Genomic DNA, 6,754 nt, shown 5'->3' with positions numbered 1-6,754 from the left:
AGTCAGGCACGAGATCCTCAGAGCCCCTGGAGTGTCCACAGTGTCCTGACGAAGACTCTTTCCTTAATACTGGAGATGGAAAGCCTGGCTTAGGAAAAACAGACAGCCACATACGGCTTTGAGACCAGAGTTCCCGGGCAATCCCTCCAACCCCTTACTTAAGAGGCCCCAGAGCGCAAGCACCAGCCCCAGGAGTTTGAGAGGCCGATTCAGTGCTCTCAGTGGCAATCTGCCATGCATATTGATTTTATGCCCGGTGAATAGTCACAGCCTGTTGTAGGTCATTTCTAAAAACTGTGCGTAGACGTCCTGCTTGCACTCCTCCTTGGGTTAAACAGGAATTTGTAGTAGCTGTCTCTGCACAAATCGCAATGACAGCATTTGGCTCTGTTCCAAAGGCACAAATGCATGAAGAGTCTGAGGGAACCCGATACTTTAAAAAACTCCACTTGAAACTGAAGTATTTCGGAAGGAAATTCAGTGATGCCAAACTAGATTCTTTATTCCTTTTTTAAAACTTTGGCAGTAAAATATGCAATGTGCCATAGTTATCAGACTCACAGATGAGGAAAGCATCTTGATTGAAGTTAATGCAGCAAATATTAGCTGCTTGAAATCCTCTTCATAGTTCCTGGATTAGATGCCCTGAAATATCAAGTATTCTTAGAAGGGTCCTCTTTGCATATGTGGTTGAAATTCTTGTTCCCTGGTGGTTGAGAGCAATGCAGCTCAGGGCACCCTCATGGGCTGGAATGCCCAGTGACGACTTCTTGGTGCTGGCCAGGTCCATGAGTAAGCCTGTGGCCTGTGTGTGTGCCTGGGGAGGCCAAGGGGGAAGTTCTTACTATTGGACAGAACACAGGAGATCTTTAGGGTTATAGAAGGTTTCAAAGACCTGCAATTGATGGGAATTGTATGTAAATGTAAACACCTTAATCAGACTACAAAACAACCACAATTCTAGCTCAGCCTTGGCTTCTGTAGAAAATCCTATGACAATAAGTTTTCTTTTCCAGGTCATCTCAGATCATCACCTTGTTGGGAGGGTTTTTTTTCCCCCCACCATCAACTAAAGCTAAATACTGGGAGCGAAATAATACTTCAACATAGCCAACTCCTCCTTCTAGAAATTCTTGTTCTTTTCCTTTCAGTGAATTGGCGTTATAGAATTGGAATCCATTTTCGATCCCACACACAAAGAGTCCATGGTACTGGTTGAAGCCGGCATAGAGCAACAAGTAGCCCTGTGGGTTAGACCTCAGGAAGTTCAGGGGTCAGTGGAGGGGGGTCTGCTGAGCTTCAGTGCTGCCTGCTGTCCAGTGGGTCCTTATAGCCAGCACAGAGGCTCCATGGTTTCATTTTGCAAGTATTTATTAGATGCAGCTATGCAGGAGCTGCACTCACAGCAATGAACAGGTTCTTCCATAAAGCTCCTCATGTGAAAACACAAAAATAACACTTTTAAAATAATGTTCTAAGTTGCATGAGTACTATAGGTGTAAGAAGTTTAATGGCACTCTGGCCTTTGGCATTTGGGAAGTGTTCTAGAACAAGGACTCATCTGAGCTAGTTGTGATTATTGGGGGAGAATTAAAAGTTCAGGTCTAGGTGAAATAATGATCACAGACATTATAGCAAAGGCATGCAAATACACAGAACAGAAATATAAAAATGCATACAGTTAGTAATTCTGGAATGTTAATTCTGAGGTGTAGTGTAAGAGAACAGGAGGCATATGTGTAAGTCATGAGAAATATGAAAAGCTTGAGATGCCCATTTCATGGAACCTATAATTTTTGCTGCGTTTTTAGGGTATTTTTTAAAACCTTAATATAAGTCAGATTTATGCTATAAAGATCACATTATAGATATGGTTTGGAGATTGTTGACAAAATACGTTAAAATGATGTACAATTAGGAGTCATCACAAAATTTCAGGAGATAAGTTGTGAGTACTTGAAATAAAGCAATGACATTCCATTTTATGCAGTTGCAATAATTCATTTCCCTTTGCCACTGTCCTAACAGAGTTCAACTTTTTGTTCAGGAATCCCCATTTCCCACATATCCTATGCACACTGGAGAAGACTGACCACATTCCTGGTGGGGGAGAGATGGCAGGGTTCATTGAAATGAACCAGTGCTTTGTATCCCACTGGACAGGCATTGATTAAGTACTGAACATACACAAAATTATTTGCTCATTCTTGTTAGAAATGCTGGAACTGATGGGCTTTTTCAGGAAGCATGTGTGAGAACAACAACTATTGAAGCCACTACATTTACATATTAACAAATGATCACTGACAATCAGAATCACAAATAGAGTAAAAACCATGATTTGTCACAACTCTACTTATAATTTAAACCACTTTGTGTTGGGTTTTGGTTACCTTCAACAAAAACATCCTAAATAATATTTGGAGTCATCTAGGTGATTCACAATCATACTTAGGCCATTTAGAAGATCTTGTCTATCTTTGCCCTCTGTAGGTTTTTAAAAATTATTACATTTTATAAAATCTGTGAAATTGAATAAGGGAAGTTTAGGTAGAAAGGGAAGCATTAACTTTCAATGTCCTTGCTTTAGCCTATTTTATCAGACCCTTAAAGTTATTTTTATTTTGTTTTGATGCTTAATTTTATATAGCATGTGAAAGCATATTTGTCTGCTAGGTTCTGGTAACTATTTTTGTAATGATTTAATGATATCTAGTCACTTAACAAATAATATTCTCTACATGTTTTATATTGAATATATAAACGTGAATGTTAAATGGTAATTTTTATTTTTCCTATATTCTATCATAATTATTAACAATATATGAACAATAAATGATTTGTATCTGTACTAGCATGAAATATATTCTTTTACTCAAAAACTATGATGAGTGACACATAATTTTAATTAGACCTGTTTAAAAAACCAAAAGGAGCTATGGCTTCCTTGTTAGACATTTCACTGGTTTAAAATTTAAAGCAGCTGTACTTAGCATGGCAAACAAAACCAAGACCTTCTCTGACAACAATCTAATATCCAGCCTATATATATATATTTTTCTTTCTTTTTTTTTTACTGTGTGGCTTGTGCAATCTTAACTCCCCAACCAGGGGTCGAACCTGGGCCCTCCGCAGTGAAAGCACGGAGTCCTAACCACAGGACAGCCAGGGAATTCCCATACACTTTTTCTTATTGATTTATGACACTGCTATGCTGTACATAGTTGTATATTCTTTAAAAGGTGCACACTTATCTCTTTTTGTCCTTTGTACATCTCTCTATGTCTGAAACGTTTTCCTTCCCACCTATTCTATCTGATGATCTACTTCTCATTTGACAATCTTAACTAAATTTTACTTCCATGAACCCTCAATTGACTTTCAGAGGTGGCAGAAGTAATAGACTTCTTTCTCTAATATTTAATGATATGGTAATTGTACATGAGAAAGTAATCTGACCAATAGTATTCCGATAACACTTTGAGTATATCACCATTATAATGTTCTGTATCAGCAGTGGATTTACCATAACCTAAATGAAACTTAAGACTCAGAGTACCCTCACTTGCATTGGTCCCTTTGAAGTGCCTGTACATGTTTTTTTATTTGTATACTGTAACATTTTTCTTTTTTATTCTTTTTTTTGTGTGTGTGCGGTACATGGGCCTCTCACTGCTGTGGCCTCTCCCATTGTGGAGCACAGGCTCCAGACGCGCAGGCTCAGCAACCATGGCTTACGGACCTAGCCACTCCACGGCATATGGGATCTTCCCGGACCGGGGCACGAACCCGTGTCCCCTGCATCAGCAGGCGGACTCTCAACCACTGAGCCACCAGGGAAGCCCTGTAACATTTTTCTTAACCCTCCCCCCCAAATTAAATAAGCTTCTAACCTGGAGGTATTCCTCACACTGTCTCATAGTTATCTGCCATTCTAGTCTGAAAGATTTCAATGAGAAGGAACTTGTTTTATGCATGTTTATTTCTTTAGTGATACTCTGTTGTATATAACAGAATCAATAAAGATATATTGAACAAATAATATCATTGACATGATAGAATTGGGTGTAAAACTGGAAAAAATATGAGAGAAAGACATAAAATTCCTTTAGGAAAGAAAAAAGAAGAAAAAATTGATACGTTTACCTACCTGATACACCTCGAAGATAGAGTTAGAGAATGTTCATGTTAGCCAATATAGGTAGACAGCCAAACTGATAACTAACTTTGTTATTAAAAATTCAGCTTCAAGTTTATGTAACAAGAAAATTTGGTTGGTGGGTTTCTTTTCTCAGATGTGTGGTTGTGTTTAACAGACAAAATCACTTTCACTATTTTCAAAGTATAGAAAAGACTTCTAAAAAACGTTGGGTTTATTGAGAGTATACCTTGGGGATACAAGAAAAAGTGATTTCTCTGACACTACTTCATCAATATCAATAATCTGCTCTGGGTTCACATGTACCTGTATTTGTAGTGGAAGAAAAATTGTCTATAATCAGTTTGTAAGTATTTGAGGGTCAATCTCAATTGAACTAGAAATATAATTCAAAGCATGCAGTAACTGAGAAATTCATATCAACATTTTTATGAGATATTAAGTAATTTGCACTTATACTCTGGAAGTGTTTACTCAAATCCCTAATATGCAAAATGAAGTGAATTTAATGATCAGTAATCATATATTATCTTCATTTCTCTTATCTCCTACTCTTCAGCCATTTCCTCTCTACACACTATCTTAGCACATTCTTTATAGGTATTTCCCTATAAACTAATAAAATATATGATTATATTAGTTAAGCTAAAAAGAAACATTAGGATGATTAATGTTAACATTTTTGAATGAATCATTTTTGATGATGCTTTACACTAAGCATCTGTTTTAACCTAATAATTATCACACATTCACAATTTCATTTTGTTTTAAATTCTGCTTAATAATAACCCATTGATCTTCATAAAAAGGGATAAACCCCAAATTATTTCATTACTTATTAAAATGCCTTAGGTCATCTTAGTAATGACCCAGTTTGCACATATATAAACGTGTATATGTGTGTGTGTGTGTGTTTAAAATATTTTCTGAGGTCTTAAACAATTAGCTTTCAATGGGAACACAAATCTGAATATAAGGGAACAAGTACATTTTTACAATTTTACTCTCCTCAGTTTAGTATAATATTCTTCACCGGTCTTAATTACTTCAATGACCTTCTTAATGTGACCAATTCAAATTTTTTTCATTTGTAATTTTGCATAATAATAGGATAAATAGGCAATCATGTGCCTAAACAAATTAGACATTTAAATAAAAATCATTATTCACAAATCATTACACAAAATATTTTTATTAATTTCAATCATCCATAGAATACATTTCAACATTAAACATCATACTTTCTCCTTTTTTTTATTAGTTTCTGCTTTATAACAAAGTGAATCAGTCATACATATACATCTGTTCCCACATCCCTTCCCTCATGCATCTCCCTCCCTCCCACCCTCCCCATCCCACCCTTCCAGGCGGTCACAAAGCACCGAGCTGATCTCCCTGTGCTCTGCGGCTGCTTCCCACTATCTATCTACCTTACGTTTGGTAGTGTATAAATGTCCATGCCTCTCTTTCGCTTTATCACAGCTTACCCTTCCCCCTCCCCATATCCTCAAGTCCATTCTCAAGTAGGCCTGTGTCTTTATTCCCGTTTTACCCCTAGGTTCTTCATTACATTTTATTTTAATTCCATATATATGTTAGCATACGGTATTTGTCTTTCTCTTTCTGACTTACTTCACTCTGTATGACAGACTCTAGGTCTATCCACCTCATTACAAATAGCTCAGTTTCATTTCCTTTTATGGCTGAGTAATATTCCATTGTATATATGTGCCACATCTTCTTTATCCATTCATCCGATCATGGACACTTAAGTTGTTTCCAGCTCCGGGTTATTGTGAATAGAGCTGCAATGAACATTTTGGTACATGTCTCTTTTTGAATTATGGATTTCTCAGGGTATATGCCTAGTAGTGGGATTGCTGGGTCATATGGTAGTTCTATTTTTAGTTTTTTAAGGAACCTCCATACTGTTCTCCATAGTGGCTGTACCAATTCACATTCCCACCAGCAGTGCAAGAGTGTTCCCTTTTCTCCACACCCTCTCCAGCATTTATTGTTTCTAGATTTCTTGATGATGGCCATTCTGACTGGTGAGAGATGATATCTCATTGTAGTTTTGATTTGCATTTCTCTAATGATTAATGATGTTGAGCATTCTTTCATGTGTTTGTTGGCAGTCTGTATATCTTCTTTGAAGAAATGCCTATTTAAGTCTTCTGCCCATTTTTGGATTGGCTTGTTTGTTTTTTTGCTATTGAGCTGCATGAGCTGTTTATAAATTTTGGAGATTAATCCTTTGTCAGTTGCTTCATTTGCAAATATTTTCTCCCATTCTGAGGGTTGTCTTTTCGTCTTGTTTATGGCTTCCTTTGCTGTGCAAAAGCTTTGAAGTTTCATTAGGTCCCATTTGTTTATCTTTGTTTTTATTTCCATTTCTCTAGGAGGTGGGTCCCAAAGGATCTTGCTGTGATTTATGTCATAGAGTGTTCTACCTATGTTTTCCTCTAAGAGTTTGATAGTTTCTGGCCTTACATTTAGGTCTTTAATCCATTTTGGGCTTATTTTTGTGTATGGTGTTAGGGAATGATCTAATCTCAAACATTTACATGTCCCTGTCCAGTTTTCCCAGCACCA

At 37.0% G+C, this 6,754-nt stretch overlaps 1 pseudogene across 1 annotated transcript; it reads right to left on the bottom strand.

Moving 5' to 3' along the window:
• Positions 1-264: 264 nt before the first annotated feature.
• On the bottom strand, positions 265-3,920 carry LOC307064902 (WD repeat domain phosphoinositide-interacting protein 3-like; annotated as a pseudogene). The gene is made up of 2 exons: positions 3,894-3,920; positions 265-1,244 (listed from the first exon to the last, which is right to left on the bottom strand). The product of its transcript is annotated as a WD repeat domain phosphoinositide-interacting protein 3-like (transcript).
• Between the last annotated feature and the right edge of the window lie 2,834 nt (positions 3,921-6,754).

This window comes from Hyperoodon ampullatus (assembly GCF_949752795.1).
Source record: "Hyperoodon ampullatus genome assembly, chromosome: 16".
In the NCBI taxonomy this organism is placed as follows: Eukaryota; Metazoa; Chordata; class Mammalia; order Artiodactyla; family Ziphiidae; genus Hyperoodon; species Hyperoodon ampullatus.
Note: the sequence above shows the minus strand (reverse complement) of the source record. Positions and strands in the feature narration are given on the sequence as shown.